Below are 6,811 nucleotides of genomic sequence, written 5' to 3' on the forward strand. Positions count from 1 at the left end.
TACAGTGGTACCTTGGGTTACAGATGCTTCAGGTTACAGACGCTTCAGGTTACAGACTCCGCTAACCCAGAAATAGTACCTCAGGTTAAGAACTTTGCTACAGGATGAGAACAGAAATCATGGGCCAGCAGCATGGCGGCAGTGGGAGGCCCCATTAGCTAAAGTGGTACTTCAGGTTAAGAACAGTTTCAAGTAAGAACGGACCTCCAGAACAAATTAAGTTCTTAACCCGAGGTACCACTGTATTAAGCAAAGGCACTGTTCATTGCACAGCAATCCTTCTACAAACCAGATTTCCCTTTTCATTGTTTTGTTTTAAAGGCCCTTCTTTATCACATTGTACATGCATAAAGGGTAAGGGAAATCACCTTACCCTTAAATTATCTAAATCACATGCATAGGTGTGATTTAGATAAGTAGGAGGAATACTTTCCTCCCTCCAACTAAAATGTAAGGCAAAGCCCTTGATTCCATTTGTAGTATAGAACTTCTGTCTATGTATTTCAGTAAAATTGCCTCACTGTGTGGGAAGTTGCGGCTTTGGTGTGCCAGCTAGCCTTCTCCTCGTACCAGTTTGTCAGCTTTCGAAAAGGTTCACCCTTCCCACACCAAAGAAACTGGCTGTTGTCCAAAGAACAAACCTGTAGGGTGGCATTTAATTCCCAGAGAAACCAATACTCACTCTCTTTCTCTCTCTCTTTAACCCACAGGGAGCTGGAGGTGAGATTGCTTTTTGATAACATTTGCATGTTGTGGTTGCCTTCCTCACTTCTCTGAAACAAATTGGCTGCCTACAGTAGGCTCAATTAATTATTTTATTATTATTCTTTACTTTACTCTATTTCAGGGTGGGCATAAATGGAATCCCTCACCCTCCCAGCAACAGGGATCCCTTTGTAGGACTCTTCTGGCTGCAGTGGTCTGCTGCTCATCAGCAATCTTGGGACTTCACAGATGCTGTGCCAAGAATCCTAGGAATTATAGTTTAAGGATGCTGGAGGTTGTAGCTCTGCAAGATGTAAACTATACTTGCCAGGATTCCTTGCTGGGGGAGAAGGGGATGATGTACTTTTAAATTTATGACATGTGTGCAGCCTTAATTGGAACGGTTGCTGTGGTGTGCAGTCTGCAAAATTACCTTCTAGTTCCGCATGTTATGGGGTGCAGGGGAGAGGTGGAAGTAAAGGTAAAGGGACCCCTGACAGTTAAGTCCAGTCGCGAACGACTCTGGGGTTGTGGCGCTCATCTTGTTTTTACAGGCCAAGAGAGCAGGCGTTTGTCCGCTCTGCAGACAGTTTTTCCAGGTCATGTGGCCAGTGTGACTAAGCAATGGAACACCGACAGCGCACGGAAACACCGTTTACCTTCCCGCTGGAGCGTTACCTGTTGATCTACTTGCACTTTTTGGCATGATTTCAAACTGCTAGGTTGGCAGGAGCTGGGACTGAGCAATAGGAGCTCACCCCGTCGTGGGGATTCAAACTGCCAACCTTTTGGTCGGCAGGCCCAAGGTTCAGTGGTTTAGACCACAGTGCCACCCGCTTCCCCGGCAGTGGAAATACCTGCTCCCATTGTGCTGGAAGGTTCTGTGACTGCAGAGGAGGTGCTTTGCATGCAGAAGGTCCCAGGTCCCATCCTCTGCATGTCTAATAGATGCAGCTGGGAAAGACTTCTGCCTGAAGAGCTGCTGTCATTCAGAGTAAACAATACTGGACTAGATGGACAAATAGTGTGATTTAGTAGAAGGTAACTTATGCCTGTGTTAATGTTGGTTTTATTATTTAGATTTACATGGCACCCATCAATAGCTTTTTCTAGGCTTGCCAAGGCTTATTTGGGCGTAGAATAGTCAAGGAGGGTGTAGTTTGTCTGCCTAGGATTGTGTTGTTCTATCTGTTCTGGATGGGACTTGCACACCTCCTAAAGGAGCAGGTTTGCAGGCAGGTTTTCCTGTCAGTGGCCTCCCTTTTTCCATTCCCTTATTTTTCTGTGGAAAATTTTCCATTTCATAATTTCCAAATTAGGTCCCCCTGTCCTAGAGAGTAACCCATTGCCTGTGGGCCAGATTTTGACCCAGCATGGGTCCCAGTTTGGTCTGCAATGCCATTTCCCCCCAAACCACACCCACCTGCCCCTATACCTGATATCACACACCATGTGGCATCATAATGGGGCAGGTAGAAACGTAGCTGGATTGAATGCGCCTTAGAGCAGTTCAGACTGATTCATCAGCTACTATCTGTTCTAGACAGATAGCCTAGAGCCTCAGTCATCCTTGCTCTCGTCACCTCCATTTGAATATGGCAATGTGTTGTATGTGGGGCTGCCTTAGGAAACGGTTCTGTAAATGCAGCAAGTTGTTCAAAACACAACCTTGAAGCTGCTAACTGGGACCATTTAGTGGATAACATGTCTCAAGTGCTGGCTTTCAGTTTGTTTCTGGGCTTAATTTACTTCTGGTGCTTACCTTTCAAAGCCTCTCTGGGCTTGAGACAAATCTGAAGTCCTATCTCCATGTGAACTTGTTGAAACACTGAGGTCCTCTTCGGAGACCCTCACCTGAATGCCTCTAGCATTGGAGGTACAGTGAGGGGGCATTTTGGGTAGTGGTGCTGTGGTCTAAACCACAGAGCCTAGGGCTTGCCAATCAGAAGGTCAGTGGTTCGAATCCCTGTGATGGGGTGAACTCCGTTGCTTGGTCCCTGCTCCTGCCAACCTAGCAGTTCGAAAGCACATCAAAGTACAAGTAGATAAATAGGTACCACTCTGGCGGGAAGGTAAACGGCATTTCTGTGCGCTGCTCTGATTCGCCAGAAGTGGCTTAGTCATGCTGGCCACATGACCCGGAAGCTGTACGCCGGCTCCCTCGGCCAATAAAGCAAGATAAGCGCTGCAACCCCAGAGTCGTCCGCGAATGGACCTAATGGTCAGGGGTCCCTTTACCTTTTTACCCTGCTTGTGAAACCATCTCTCTCCCAACTGGCAGTGACTCTGATGACACTTCAGTGACAGGCAAATGTAGTCCTTATTTTCCCAGGCCTTTTAAGTTAAACTGTTAGTCCTGGCAATTGGATCAGTGATGGTTGTAAATGGTAGGTTGTTGTTGTTCTGTAAGAGTTCTTCTATTTATTCTTTGTTAGCGTAAGCTACCCTTGGAATGTGGATGGAGGGTGAGGTAAAAATATGTAAAGCAAACAGCATGTCACAAACTAGCTGTCTAAGCTGCATTGGGTGTCTCAGCATATAGATCTTGCAGACTCTACAACGCTAAAACTCTCAAATATGGCGAAGAGCTGTGCCATTTCACAAATATGGGGCAGAGCACATAGCAAGCCAGGAAGTGGAATGAAAAGCAGCATAACTGTCATTCACTAGAGCGTGCCAGGCTATAATGTATGTATTTTGTCATGTGCATACTTTTCATTGTTGTATGTCAGCATGAAAGCTTTTCTTATGAGGCAGGAAGAACATAATATATGAAATGATCTTCAGTGCTATGCTGATCAAAAGCTACCAGTTTGTAGACTTGAAGACTATTTGCGCATTGCTCCTCAGCAGTTTAATAAGTGTTCAGTTTTAATAGGTAAGAGTGGCTCCCTTCTATAACTTTTGTATTTCTGAAAAATGAAACTTGGGTGGAGACTAAACAATTCCAAATTATTGGCTGAGGTTCACTGGTATGCTGTTGGGATCTGCGAGAAAGGAATTTGAATTCTGTGCCATAAAATCCTACAACCCCAGAAGACTGGGTCGGTGAAAAGAGCTAGTTATTGAGGTTTGGTCCATTTACAGAAAAGGGACACGGGTGGCACTGTGGATTAAACCACAGAGCCTAGGACTTGATGATCAAAAGGTCAGCGGTTCGAATCCCCCTAACAGGGTGAGCTCCCGTTGCTTGGTCCCTGCTCCTGCCAACCTAGCAGTTCGAAAGCACGTCAAAGTGCAAGTAGATAAATAGGTACCGCTCCGGCGGGAAGGTAAACGGCATTTCCATGCGCTGCTCTGGTTCGCCAGAAGCAGCTTAGTCATGCTGGCCACATGACCCGGAAGCTGTATGCCGGCTCCCTCGGCCAGTAAAGCGAGATGAGCGCCGCAACTCCAGAGTCGGCCACGACTGACCTAATGGTCAGGGGTCCCTTTACCTTTACATTTACAGAAATGTGCAATACTTGCCTAAACACCTCATTGGTTGTATGGATTGCTTTTTGGCATCTAGTGGGAGAGTCAGGTTGGGCTCAGAATATTAGGAGGAGAAGAGGTGGAAAAAGGAAGGCTCAATGACTAGACCATCTAAATGGGTGCTTCATGCTGCTTCAGAGTATTCTGTTTCCCAACAAATGGAAGACTAACTCCAATTGTTGAGGATTTTGTTTAATCTGCTTACAGTGATTTCCCTATGGTTGTTAGAACTGTGCGTCACTATCAAAAGTGAGATCCTGTAAACTCCATGTCTGATACCAGATCTTGCACTGGAGAATCAAATTGCATGGCCAAAAGTCAAAGCAGCCATATGCGTGCACAGGGGAGAAAAAACATACCGAGCCTGAGCTTTATTTTGCTGTTTCCTTCATCGCAGTTCCTACTTCCAAAGCTGCCACTCCAGTTAAAAACCAGCTTGCCCTTTTAAGAGCAAGAACTGCAGCAGTGCCCATGTGTGCACATAGTGACCTGGTTTGCATATACAGTAACAAATTAAACTGTGATTTATTACACCATGGTTTGTTCGATCATCTGAATCTTGTTCAGCAGCTCAACTGTGATGTGTGTGCTGCAACCAACTATGATCTGTAGCCATGGTTTGTTATTGGCTTACGAACCTTAGTTTTAACTGTGGCTTGGTGTTGCGTGTGAACCAGGCCATTGCTTCTTTAGACCACAGGCCTTATTTGATGCTTCTGAGTTTCAAGATCTCAAAATGGAGTGAAGTTTCTGGAGTTTTTGCCATGATTTTGCCGGTAGGTTCCAAAACCTGACCAGGATTTTTTTTCCCTAATAGCAACCTTTTGCATCACAATTGACTGGCCTGTGGCTTGTTGCTATGTATATGTGGTAGGAACTGCCAATGACAGATGGGCAGGTTCCCCTACCTGTAAAATTGCTTGACATTATATGATGTTGGGGGATTTGTGCCTGCCCAAATGCAAGCACTATTGCACATGAAAAATCAGGAGTCTTCTCTAAGCTGTGTGAAATGGATTGTTCTTTTGCCACAGGGCTTACACCCAACATTATTTAAACTTGGCGCTTCAAAACAAACCTTGATCAATGGCTAAGGAAAGTAGGGGATATTATGATGATGAAGAATTGCATGTCATATCTGCCTTTCAGAGGGAAGAATGAAAACAATCCAGATTTTTCAACAAAACTGGTTGTTGTTTTTATTTTGTATTGGAACAACAACTACAGAAGGAATGAAGTGATACATGCGGGCATTCTCACTCTGATATGACAGTATTTGTCATACGATAGGTGCTTGCCGCATGATTGAAATGATATTTTGTAATTATGAAATCAATTTAAGATAAAAGAAATGTGAAGAAAAAAGCGTGCATACCTTAAACCATAAAAACAACAACGAAAAGTTTTTTCTGCCTCATAGCTTCCTCTTACTAAGTTCTTCCTCAGGCATTAAAAATGTCTTGTGTGGTTTAAGTTTCAATATTGATCAAAGTTACAAGGCACGGGTTCATGTTTGGACAGGCATGCTGTAAGGCTGAAATCAATTAAACAGGAAATATAGATCATAACTCTCCTCCATGTGTTCCAAAGTCCTAGTTTTTATATGAGCTTGTGGGGCTGCTGTATGGTTCCCCAGTATGCCATGGTATTTGTACTCTTTGGGGTGCATGAATTTTTGGATAGTTTTCTTCATGATTCCACTCTCTGAGCCTGGTTATCTATCATGCAAACCCACCTTCCCTTTTTAAAGGAGCAACTCTGGGTGGTTGTTCAGACTGTGGTTCAAAGGCCACATTGGTGTGTTCTCTCATGAGTGAAGATAGCTGAGCTATATAATAATCTGGATGCCATTTTTCTGTGAAACCTCGCACTTACAGAGTACATGACCTTGCGTGATGTGAGTTCCCTGATAAGGATCCATGGGAATGACTACTTTTCCCTTCAAGCCTGAGGGACGAATGAGCTTTTTAAAGGATTCCCTCAAGAGGAATTCTGGCATCAGTCACCTGTTTATTTGGAAAAGGCATAGGATCTTTGTACAGGAGAGATGGTATACAACCCAAAAGGAGACATTGACATAAAGTGTGGAAAATCTCTTATCTCTCCAAGCACTTTTCCCTTCCTTAAGCGTGAAACTGTCACACCTTGATTAAATTGGATAGAGCCACTAGGGAACTTGATGAATTCAAATTTGGTTTGTGGGCTGAGTTTCGTCATTCCCCAGTTGGGAATTGGCTTTTAGCTGAGAGCTGTATAGCTGCCTGATGTGTACCAGTGGGCAGCATATATATCTGGCCTTTCCTGTCCCACCTTCATCTCCATCTGCTAGTAACTTGCTTATATTATAAATACAAGTTCTTTGCTTCTAAAGAGCAGTGCGCTTATTCCCCACCTAAAGACCTAATCTTCTGTTTGTCACATAACACACTGGTGCTTTTAAAGCAGCTTAGGAGTCTCCATATGGAGGCACATTATGCGCTCCGTCATGCTGCTCTGGGCTGTGTGATCTGATTAGGTTTTCTGCACTTAGGAGAGCCAAACCTCTTTTAGCAATTGGATTGAGGAGGCGAAGGCCTCAATGACTATGGTGCTTTTCACTTGCTGCATGTTTTGCTTAAGCGGTTTTGAAGAA

This window comes from Podarcis melisellensis (assembly GCF_964234715.1).
Source record: "Podarcis melisellensis genome assembly, chromosome: 6".
Taxonomy (NCBI): Eukaryota; Metazoa; Chordata; class Lepidosauria; order Squamata; family Lacertidae; genus Podarcis; species Podarcis melisellensis.